This window comes from Chiloscyllium plagiosum, chromosome 3 (assembly GCF_004010195.1).
Source record: "Chiloscyllium plagiosum isolate BGI_BamShark_2017 chromosome 3, ASM401019v2, whole genome shotgun sequence".
In the NCBI taxonomy this organism is placed as follows: domain Eukaryota; kingdom Metazoa; phylum Chordata; class Chondrichthyes; order Orectolobiformes; family Hemiscylliidae; genus Chiloscyllium; species Chiloscyllium plagiosum.
Genome location: NC_057712.1, coordinates 44,422,444 through 44,432,219, shown reverse-complemented (window position 1 = coordinate 44,432,219; position 9,776 = coordinate 44,422,444). Strand labels below are relative to the sequence as shown.

General features: G+C 40.0%; 1 long non-coding RNA gene across 2 annotated transcripts in view; it reads left to right on the top strand.

The window, feature by feature from the left end:
* Positions 1 to 473: 473 nt before the first annotated feature.
* Positions 474 to 9,776, top strand: part of LOC122543130 — a 35,886-nt gene continuing 26,583 nt past the window's right edge. For both annotated transcript variants that reach the window (XR_006309927.1, XR_006309924.1), the window contains exons 1-2: positions 474 to 564; positions 651 to 749. This is a non-coding gene — a long non-coding RNA (uncharacterized LOC122543130). The remainder of the gene's footprint in view (positions 565 to 650; positions 750 to 9,776) is intronic.

Sequence of the window (9,776 nt, the reverse complement as noted above, 5' to 3'; positions counted from 1 at the left end):
TCAATGCCTATGGAAAAGAGAATCAGGAAAACAACTATTCACTGGGAATTCAAAGGCATCTACAAATTGTGCTACTGCTGAGGATGCAAAATAATCAATAAACACAATTGTCTCATGTTAAGAATCTAACACCTCAATGACTCTAAGGGCTGTTTAACAGCCTAATTATTGTTCTTCCTTTTCAGTACCAGGCACTTTCAATTTTAAACTCATTACTAATGTTTATGTGTGTTTGATGTTGCATTTTAATTTTTTTCTTGACACTATGAACTACAGTAATAAAGTTCCCCTTTCATTCTCTGAAGAAAGCCTTGTTAATCAGTTCCTACATTTTTGAGTGAGCTTTGTCAAACAAAATACAATATGCAAGGCAAACACTTCGCAACTGCTATTTATGCCTTGTGAAATAAAGTTATGAAATAATTGGTCATATGATTGCAGCATACTAAAATGAAAGTACAAAATAATTGTTGCAACTGTCGGGTGGGGATGTGTGGTAAATAACATGGGTGTCTCTACTCTTCCTTACTGGGTCAAAATAATTTGTAGTGCTGCAACAGAGAGGTAAGGATACATAGAGGCAGAAAAATGGAGTTCCTGTAGAGGCTATATGGAATTACTCACCATTACATTTTCTGATCTGGAAACAGACGATGAAGGCTGCAAGACACAGTTATATTCACAGTTTGAACTGACTTGGAAAGGAAAGATCAACAAGCCGAAAATTCCATGATATATTCCATGCTTTGGTAAGTCCAAGACTATGTTACCCATAAATGTGTACTGATTTTTTTTACCTATTAATAATGTACATTTATTTTGTGGTTTATCATGTTATTTCTACTAAGAAATTATCAAGTACAGAAATAAAGAGTTAAGGTTTAGCATAAATTAAATCTATGAGATTATGCTTACCTGTTGCTTTGAGTGTGACTTACTTTGGGAAAGCAATTGACATTGCACATTGATCTTTGGATGAATTAACCTCACAATAGATAAATATATGTTTGCATTGATTTAATCCTATTTCATTCAGTCCAGATATAAATAAATGTGAATACAAAGATGTAATTGCCAAATTGGGGAGGGACAGCTTCATGGTATTATTGGTGGACTGTTAATCCAGAGGCTCAGATAATGTTCTGGAGACTCATGTTTGGATCACGCCACAGTAGATGGTGGCATTTCAAATCAATAAAAATCTGGAATTAAAAGTTTAATGAGGACCATGAATCAATTGTCGATTGTTGGGAACAAGACACCTGTTCATTATTGTGCTTTTGGAAAGGAAACTTCCATCCTTACCTGGTCTGGCCTACACATGACTCCAGACCCACTGCAACATGGGTTGACTTCAACTGCCTTCGGGACAATTAGGGATGGGCAATAAATGCTGACCTAACCAGTGATGGCCTCATCTTGTGAATGAATAAAAAAAAGTAAAATTAGTTTTATGTTGCTTGTGTCCTTTCTCATACCTAGTGCTTTTCATTTATCACCTGTGTGCTCTCTGAGCTACACCACAACCTGGTCCACAATAACCAATTTTGAAATGGTCATTTGAAAACAAAAAATGCTGGAAATCACAGTGGGTCAGGCAGCATCTATAGAGAGAGAGAGCAAGCTAATGTTTTGAGTCTAGATGACACTTCATCAGAGATGCCGCAAAGTGTAGAGGGAGCAGCATTTATGCAAACATGGGGGGGTGAAGTGCTGGGGGAGAAAGGGTGTTGACAGTTCCAATTAAGTGATTGGAATGTGAGAATGGCAGAACAATGGTGCATCTAACTGCCAGATTGGAAAGGACAGACAACCCCACTCTCGCTATGAAGGCCAACATACCATTTACCTTCACTACCTGTTGCACCTGCATGCTTGCTTTGAGTGACTGGTGTACGGAGACATCAAGGTCTTGTTGAAACTCCCTATTGTCCAATTTGTTGCCATTCAGATAATAATCTGCCTCACATTGAATAACTTTACATTTATCCATATTATCTTCATCTACCATAAACCTCATTTGCCCAAAGTTAAAAATCACACAACACCAGGTTATAGTCAAACAGGTTGATTTGGAAGTACAGAACAACCTCAGTTTTCTAACCATCAATTATACAAATTTTGGATTATCCAAACAAGATTTCAAGGTCCCCTAAAACGTTACATCAAAGAGGTGCTTCCAACACTGGTGATACTGCTACCTCCTCAAATCCCCACTAACGAAGCTATCAACAGTTTACAACTTTTCATGGAGTGGTATGAAGCAGCTGGTAAGAACAGTTTGGGGCTGAGAGGAGTGACAGATATATAATAATACTAATAATATTCACCTAGGTTGCTGTTGTGAGCAGTTGTTGGTGGGTAACAGTTGCCAGAACAATGGTGCTTTATCCACAAGTTGCTATAACTGAAGCCGCTGTCACCCGCTCACACATGCACACCCTCCCTCCCACACTCTGCCCGCGAGCCCTCCAACCGCCTGATGGCAGGAAGTGGGCCGTCAGTGTCATCACACATAGCACTGCGGCTGCCTGGTACTCTCTGATCATCTTTTGATCCTTGCATGATTTAAGGAGGCCTTATGTATGAATCCTGCCTTGTGCCTGCTTTTTGTTTTGTTTCCTCACATTAAGTATCCTGATCTGTGTGCAGCGTGGACCTCTCTCTTCTCAATCTTTCTTTGTCTTCTATCTCTACCTTTGCAGCACAATCAGTTATCTTAACAATCAATTATCCAAACAAAATACTCCCTGCCCATCTCGTTTGGATAATCGAGGTTGTTCTGTACTAGCTTTCGGAGCGCTGCTCCTTCGTCAGGTACTACTGGGACCAGATCATCAGACACAGAATTTATAGGACAAGATCATAGTGTCATGCAACTGATATGATATATTGAACAAACCTAGATTGTTTTAAGTCTTTCATCTTTTAGAATGGGTTGCAGGTTTCAATTCATTAATATGTAAATCCTAAAACTTCTTTCAAGTCACATTCCTGAGATAACTTAAGGTTTTATAAAAGGAGGTGACATCTCAGCTCAGACAATGCATTAGAGATGTAAGATTAGATTAGATTCCCTATAGTGTGGAAACTGGCCCTTCAGCCCAACCAGTCTGCACCTCCGAAGAGTAACCCACCCAGACACATTTCACTCTGACTAATGCACCTAACACTATGGGCAATTTTGCATGGCCAATTTACCTAACCTGCATATCTTTGGACTGTGGAAGGAAACCTGAGCACCCGGAGGAAATCCACGCAGACACGGGGAGAATGTGCAAATTCCACACAGACAGTCACCCGAGGCTGGAATCAAACCTGGGACTCTGGTGCTGTGAGGAAGCAGTGCTAACCACTGAGACACCGTGCCATCCCAAAGGTTAAAGGTTAGAGTCTGGCAGTATTCCAATCTTGAGTCAGACTGGTTCTATTTCCAAAGTAGGAATTTATAAAATGTCACATGGATTGACTGCCTGCATTGACTGCAAACAAATTGTGTGCTTTTTGAGCAAAATAGAGTGTACCTGTACATACAATCCTGAGCTGAGATGTCACCTTTTTTCTTATAAAACCTTAAGTTACCTTAGGAAAAGAGGAAAGACTTAACAGCAGTCTAGGTTTGTTCAATATTATTGTATCAGTTACATGATACTATGACCTTTTGCTATAAATTCTGTGTCTTATCATCCGGCGCCACTAGCTACCTGACGAAGGAGCAGTGCTCCGAAAGCTAGTACTTCCAAATAAACCCATTGGACTATAACCTGGTGTGGTGTGATTTTTAACTTTGTCCACCCCAGCCCAAGTACCTCCTCATTTGTCCACTTTTCCAATTCACACGCATGTCAGTATCATCATTTTTCGACCTTCCTACCCAGCTCTGTGTCATTTAAAAACTTAAAGATATTATATTTAGTTTGCTCATCTAAATTATTAATACATATTGTGAATAATGGGTCCATATTCTGATACCTGCCATTTCCTCTGGATATCCATCAAAGCAGCTTTGTTATTTGCTGTAGGGTGATTGGAGATAGGCGTTCACCCTCACATGAGAATGCCAGCCTGCATGCAATCCTTACCTCATTTGTATTGTGAAGAGCCAGGATGCCAAGGAGTGATTGCTGTTTGCATTGAATTAGCAGCTACATAGAAACATCGATAAGAGCTTGGTGAGTGTGGAGGACCAACTGTGGTTATCCAACCAGTTATGAAGTAGAATGCAGCTGACCACTGCAAACTGACCACCTCTGGCACACACCCAACACCTCCAAGAGTACTCGTGGTTCTAATATAAGGCACAGAGTGGTCAATCTTTGTGAAGGGTAGGTTGTGCCTCATGAACCTTATTGAGTTCTTTGAGATGGTGACCAAACAGGTGGATGAGGGTAAAACAGTTGATGTGGTGTATATGGATTTCAGTGAGGTGTTTGATAAGTTTTGCCAGAGTAGGTTATTGCACAAAATACGGAGATTTTGAGTGATTTAGCAGTTTGGATCAGAAATTGGCTAGCTGAAGGAAGACAGACGGTGGTGGTTGATAGGAGATGTTCACCCTGGAGTTCAATTACTAGTGGTGTACCACAAGGATCTGTTTTGGGGCCACTGCAGTTTGTCATTTTTATGAATGACCTGGATGAATGTGTAGAAGGATGGGTTAGTAAATTTGTGAATGACACTTAGGTCGGTAGAGTTGTAGATAATGCCAAAGGATTTTGCAGGTTACAGAGAGACATAGATAAGCTACTGAGAGGTGGCAAATGGAGTTTAATGCAAAAATGTGTGAGGTGATTGACTTTGGAAGGAGCAACAGGAATAAAGACTATTGGGTTAATGGTAAGATTCTTGGTAGTGTAAATGAGCAGAGAGATCTTGATGTCCATGTACATAGATCCCTAAAAGTTACCACCCAGGTTGATAGGGTTGTTAAGAAGGCCTATGGTGTGTTAGCTTTATTGTTAGAGGGATTTAGTTTCGGAACTATGAAGTCGTGCGGCAGCTGTACAAAACTCTAGTGTGGCCGCACTTGGAGTATTGTGTACAGTTCCGGTCACCATATTATAGGAAGGATGTGGAAGCTTAGTAAAGGGTTCAGAGGAGATTTACTAGGATGTTGCCTGCTATTAAAGTGAAGGTCTTATGAGGAAAGGCTGAGGGACTTGAAGCTGTTTTCATTTGAGAGAAGAAGGTTGAGAGAAAAGGTTGACATATAAGATAATCAGAGGGTTAGATATGGTGGACAGTGAGAGCCTTTTCCTCGGATGATGATGGCTAGCATGAAGGGACATAGCTTTATCTTGAAGGGTGACAGGTATAGGACAGATGTCAGAGGTAGCTCCTTTACTCAGAGAGTAATAGGGGTGTGGAACACACTGCCTGCATCAGTAGTAGGCTCACTAAATGTAAAGGCATTTAAATGGTCATTGGATAAACGTTAATGAAATGGACTAGTGTAGAATAGATAGGCTTCAGATTGGTTCCACAGGTCAGCGCAAAGTCGCGGGGCGAAGGGCCTGTACTGAACTGCAATGTTCTATGTTCTATATGCCCAGTGCAGAGTCTGAATGTGACGAAGGGCAATGATGTCAGCTGAGGGATAAAAATTAGCCAGGACAGAAGATAGTCTCCCTGGTCTTTTGAAACAGTGTAGTGTGACCTTTTACATCCAGCTGAGAGAGCAGCCAGGGTCTTAGTTTAAAGTAATATCTCTAACCATGCAGATTCCTTAAGTAACACACTGAACTGTCAGCCTAGATTCAATCTTGTGGACTGCACTTTAGGCCAGTGATCTTCTAACGCAGTGGTGAGAATTTTACCAACTAAGCCAAGCTGACACCTAACATAGATGTTAGTCAGGAACATGAACTCAATTGTACCAAAGGGGACTTTTACAAAATTACATTCTTGCAGAAACTAGCACACTGACTGAAGCTTTCTCTGCAAGAAAGGAAGTCAGAAAGGCTGTACCCTATCCATGACTGAATCAGCAAGTGTCACTGGATTGAAAATATTCTCAGCACTGGAGATTGCTCCAGAGGTAAGTGTTTTACTGTCCATAATGATTGCATCAAGTTCAGCATCACTATTAGCATTCAGCGCAGCACCGTGACCTAGAGAAAAGCATTCAATTTGTTAAAAGGTCAAACTTACTTAGCCTCAAGCTTTGGGAATTGAAGCTGAGAAAACAATTCCTTCATGGTTTACAGGCTGTCCTGTAACAGCTTCTGTCCTATCACCCTAAAGAGAGAAGTTTTCAGTTGACAATCTAAATCCTTTAAGTAAAATTATTGCTGACAGTCAGAGCATAAAGAAAATTATTTTTGCTTTTATTATTGTTTTAGGCTTTTCTTCTTGTTTAATGAATAACTTGTTGACATATTTCACTGAGCAGGCCAGTTATTACATAATTCAAACAATATTGACTAACCCTGACAGCGTAAACGCTAAGCTTACCAAGTGTCAGTGTTACATTTAACCATTCCGAGCACATGTTCTTGACTAAAGGTGACAAGACTTTGCTTCATAATTCAAAAAACATGAGAAATCGACTTTACCAGATTTGCTGACTACATTGAGAGATCCCACAAATCAACAGCACTATTGAGCTTTACAGTGCAATGTGGCATCAAATTAATCTATATCGCATCAATAAATCATGCTGTCTTTATTCTATTTTTTTTTTGTGAAGCATGTTCAATCAATTTGGCCCTCTGCTCTGCTTGAGACAACATCAAATGCTTTATTTCATGTCCCTTATTCCACAAAATATTGCAGAAACTTAACATCAGCTTGTTAATCAATCTAAACTTTAAAATTCCCTCTTTTAGTTCTCCACTTTGGACAGAGTTTCTGATCTCTATTTAAATAAATTGCCACTTAATCCCTGGACATTAGGTATAATTGTGATTGAAAAGCAAATTTCAATGTAGTAAAAGAAATGTGTTTATTTTGGGATGTTTCACAAGGTGCCTCGATTACAAACAATACTAATATATACCTGCAGTAACAATTTCTATTTGATACAGTCCCGTATCAACAATTCATTGTCAACAATTTGTAAAACAGCTTCAAATAATTATTACTTGAAGACAGTTCTCCCTTATCATAGCCAATGCATCAAGGATCCTTGACCATCTGTGCTACAGAACAAGTTAAATCAATATGCATTTGTTATTCAGTCACAAACAGAATGGCACATATTTATCTTTGTATTGTTGCTTTGCAGGAGGAATAATCAAACCAAAATGGACATTGAGTCAAGCAAGGTGATCAATCTTTTGCTTAAAGAGTTAGATTTGAAGCTATGTCTTAGGAAAGGAGGGCAAGGTATGGGGAAAGTGGTTTGGGGAGGAATTCCAGAGCTTAAGGCCCAGGGAGCTGAAGACAAAGCTAGTAATTGTGAAGTGAAGGTACTTGGGGATATGCAAGATGTCAATACAGAAATCTTGGGAATTACAGAAATCTTGGAGGGTTGTAAGGGATGGATGAGGTTACAGAGGTAAAGGTAAAATCATCATAGTCCTATTGGGCCATAGAGCTTCTTCTTCATTAAAATGAGGCAACTTGTAATGGTTTTACCTGAAGATCACTACACTGGAGGCAAGGGAAGAAGTTGAGAAGGAGAACATGAAAAGCATTCGGCAGAATTGTATGAAGGGGCTGAGAGACGTGAGCAAATTATGCAGCAGAATTGTCAAGCCTACCTCGGCATCAGGAGCTTCTCACTTCATCCTTTATGCATTTGCCAAGTGATGTGGTGAGGTTTTCGTTAGGCAGTAGCAAGTTGACAACTGAAAGGGCTTATAGCTTGTTAAACACCTTATTAATGCTGCAACTCACCTTATTAATGTACAGTTTCTGAGCTCACCAAACACATCACGGTAACTTGAGTTGGTGAAGGAGTTGAAAACATGATGTTAGCATCACTTCGAACTGTAAACCAGACATCCAGCCAACGTAACTGATGGACCCCCATTAGTAGCAGTGTCGAAAGTGTGGTGTTGGAAAAGCACAGCAGGTCAGGCAGCGTTCGAGGATCAGGAGAATCAACATTTTGGGCAAAAGCCCTTCATCAGTCCATCATTATACCTGAGGGCTTCTCAACTTCTTCCCTTGCCTGATGTGTAGTGACTCCTGATGGCGGGCTTATGCCCGAAACATTGATTCTCCTGCTCCTCAGATGCTGCCTGACCTGCTGTGCTTTTCCAGCATCACACTCTCAACTTCAATCTCCAGCATCCGCAGTCCTCACTTTCTCCCAGTTAGTTGCAGTGTTGGAGCCATGGAGGAGATTGAACGTAAGGAAGAAGTTATATGCAAACAGAAACACATAAAATAAACATTATTATATTATATACAGTGCGTTGAAAAAAATTCAACAAATTGCTTACCATAAGCAGAAATACCATGGGTAAATAATGGGCAATGGTGTTATGCTCAGCATTGGGAACAGGAGGCTCATTGCAGATGCAAGGGCCAAATGAAGTCAAGATTAAAGGATAGACTGTCAAGTTCTGTTACTTTCATTCCCCCCCACCCTTGTCAGCCAACAGAAGTGTCAATAGATATGTTGTGGTAAGGACAGAGTTCCACTCTAATAAGAAGCAACTTCTGATGGAGAAGCACTCAAGGTAAAATGTTTCACAATAGCATACTGGTTTTGCCAATTTTTGTAGGAATTTTTCATGTAGATTGTTGCTTTAGTTTATATATGCATTGTTAACAACGTGCATATTTAAAAGTGTCAATTGTGTAAATAAGTGCATACAGTTAGGGGAACACATTGGATACATAATTGAGTGCACTCTTTTGAAGTTTTTTTTGTGACATTAACCTTGAAGTGCCCTTTAAGAGGTTGCCACTTGTTTATTTAATTTTGGTTCTTTTCAAGAGAGCATGAAAAGATACTCTGTTAACAGGTTGTAGAGTTAAGAGCAATGCAAGTTTCAATTGGTGAACGAATCTTAAACTGAGTAACAATTGACTTCTCCTGTCCTCCTTCAATAATTTTCTGTAAGATTTCCTATTGACAAGATCAGAATCCAACTTCGGGCTCCAAAAAATCAAGGAAGAGGGGAAGCTGCTTCATCTGTCCACCAGTTCCATGATAAAGTATTTGTTAAGGCTGAAAAACATGGGACAGAGTTGTATGATGGAGTTGAGAGACATGAGCAAGTTATGCAGTAGAATTGTCAAGGCCTTTCTCGGCATCGGAGCATCTCACTCCATCCTTCATGCATTTGCCAAGTGATGGGGTGAGGTTTTCATTCGGCAGTAGCAAGTTGACAACTAAAAGGACTTATAGCTTGTTAAACACCTTATTAATGCTGCAACTCACCTCATTACTGTTCAACTTCTGAGCCCACCAAACATTACCAGCTAGCTAGATATCAAGAAATCTCAACCCGGAAATTGGAACAGGCCAATTCAGTTCACCACTGGCTACAAACTACTTCCATGTGTGTCACTAGGCAACAGCATCTCAGGGCATGATTCACAGACAGGTACTCAGCTCCCAGATTAAACAAGGCTGCATCTGCTGCTCAGTTGCTCTCTTAGCACTTGCTCACTCAGTGCCTACCTGCATGCTGTTGACATTCATGCCTTTCCATGCTGTGCCACATCAGTTCATATATTTACCACTGCAACCCAGGATAAATATAGTAAATATAACAGGTTAAAAAGGATTGAAATACTCAAAGTATTATTGGAAAAAAGAGAGGTGTGCAACTGAAGATTTTCATCTTCACTCACTAGGGCAAATACAAGAATATCAA